Source organism: Schistocerca cancellata, chromosome 8, assembly GCF_023864275.1.
Source record: "Schistocerca cancellata isolate TAMUIC-IGC-003103 chromosome 8, iqSchCanc2.1, whole genome shotgun sequence".
NCBI classification, from domain to species: Eukaryota; Metazoa; Arthropoda; class Insecta; order Orthoptera; family Acrididae; genus Schistocerca; species Schistocerca cancellata.
In genome coordinates this window covers 543,138,572-543,141,041 of record NC_064633.1, presented here as the reverse complement: position 1 = coordinate 543,141,041, position 2,470 = coordinate 543,138,572, and the positions used below count along the sequence as shown (strand labels likewise).

General features: G+C 52.7%; 1 pseudogene; it reads right to left on the bottom strand.

Annotated features, from left to right (window-relative positions):
- Positions 1-1,476: 1,476 nt before the first annotated feature.
- On the bottom strand, positions 1,477-1,594 carry LOC126095932 (5S ribosomal RNA; annotated as a pseudogene).
- Positions 1,595-2,470: the final 876 nt, after the last annotated feature.

Below are 2,470 nucleotides of genomic sequence, written 5' to 3'. Positions count from 1 at the left end.
AGTGGGCATGCGGGAGGCCGGGTGGACGTACCACCGAATTCCTCAACACGTGGGGCGTGAGGTCTCCACAGTACATCGATGTTGTCGCCAGTGGTCGGCGGAAGGTGCACGTGCCCGTCGACCTGGGACCGGACCGCAGCGACGCACGGATGCACGCCAAGACCGTAGGATCCTACGCAGTGCCGTAGGGGACCGCACCGCCACTTCCCAGCAAATTAGGGACACTGTTGCTCCTGGGGTATCGGCGAGGACCATTCGCAACCGTCTCCATGAAGCTGGGCTACGGTCCCGCACACCGTTACGCCGTCTTCCGCTCACGCCCCAACATCGTGCAGCCCGCCTCCAGTGGTGTCGCGACAGGCGTGAATGGAGGGACGAATGGAGACGTGTCGTCTCCAGCGATGAGAGTCGCTTCTGTCTTGGTGCCAATGATGGTCGTATGCGTGTTTGGCGCCGTGCAGGTGAGCGCCCCAATCAGGACTGCATACGACCGAGGCACACAGGGCCAACACCCGGCATCATGGTGTGGGGAGCGATCTCCTACACTGGCCGTAAACCACTGGTGATCGTCGAGGGGACACTGAATAGTGCACGGTACATCCAAACCGTTATCGAACCCATCGTTCTACCATTCCTAGACCGGCAAGGGAACTTGCTGTTCCAACAGGACAATGCACGTCCGCATGTATCCCGTGCCACCCAACGTGCTCTAGAAGGTGTAAGTCAACTACCCTGGCCAGCAAGATCTCCGGATCTGTCCCCCATTGAGCATGTTTGGGACTGGATGAAGCGTCGTCTCACGCGGTCTGCACGTCCAGCACGAACGCTGGTCCAACTGAGGCGCCAGTTGGAAATGGCATGGCAAGCCGTTCCACAGGACTACATCCAGCATCTCTACGATCGTCTCCATGGGAGAATAGCAGCCTGCATTGCTGCGAAAGGTGGATATACACTGTACTAGTGCCGACATTGTGCATGCTCAGTTGCCTGTGTCTATGTGCCTGTGGTTCTGTCAGTGTGATCATGTGATGTATCTGACCCCAGGAATGTGTCAATAAAGTTTCCCCTTCCTGGGACAATGAATTCACGGTGTTCTTATTTCAATTTCCAGGAGTGTAATTTAAGTCGGAACTGAATAGGAGTCGGATAAAGCTACATCTACCACCTTCTGCAACCTATGTAGAAACAGCCTAAGCTGAGTAAGTGCAACAGGACTGTGTTTTGACCATTCGATGGAAACGGAAACATGTTGTCGTAGTCCTGCCAACTGTGCATGACTCCGTCATCAGGCCACAAGTGGCCCATCGGGACCATCCGACCGCCGAGTCATCCTCACTTGAGGATGCGAATATGAGGGGCGTGTGGTCAGCACACCGCTCTCCCGGTCGTTATGGTGGTTTTCTTAGACCGGAGCCGCTACTATTCGGTCGAGTAGCTCTTCAGTTGGAATCAAGAGGCTGAGTGCACCCCGAAATATGGCAACAGCACATGGCGGCCCGGATGGTCACCCATCCAAGTGCCAGCCACGCCCGACAGCGCTTAACTTCGGTGATCTGACGGGAACCGGTGTATCCACCGCGGCAAGGTCGTTGCCGCATGACGTGTAAGGTCAGCGCCAAATGAAGCCTGCTGCTGCAACATGAGGTCGTATAAAAGACAGTACGGGAACGGGGAGAAGGACGAAGATTTTGCTACTGCATTGTGGTGCATCCCCGAACTACGTAGAGATACTGCACTCCGAAGCAGATTCGCATCCCTCAGGGCCCATTCAGTCTATTACTCCAACATTCTACCATCGTTATTCTGCAACATCCAACAGATGAAATTACGAACTATGAAAGCTCCAGTAACTTGATAAGGCTCTTACTGCATCTCTCTCCTCCCATATATTGACAACAAATACTGTATGCATACTGGCACCGAGCACATGTGGGGATCCTATTAATATACAGATATTGATCAACTGCACAGACCAGTTTAAAGTTTCATCGCCTGTAGTGTAGGAGGATGACCACATCCCACAGACTATACTGTAAGTCGCAAGAGACGCTCCCTGTGACCCTGTGTCGTTGCTTGAAACATAACTTTTTTGTTTCTACTGTAACACACTTTGTCCGCAGCTCGTGGTCGTGCGGTAGCGTTCTCGCTTCCCACGCCCGGGTTCCCGGGTTCGATTTCCGGCGGGGTCAGGGATTTTCTCTGCCTCGTGATGACTGGGTATTGCGTGATGTCCTTAGGTTAGTTAGGTTTACGTAGTTCTAAGTTCTAGGGGACTGATGACCATAGATGTTAAGTCCCATAGTGCTCAGAGCCATTTGTAACACACTTTGTACACTGCCATAGATTTTGTTTTTCCGCCACGACTTTGAGGTCTGTGTCAGGTACCAAAGTGACATTAACACGTTTTGATCCATTGCCTCTCGCAGAAAACTAGTCATCGCAAGATGTAAATCATATTGTTATTGTGGCT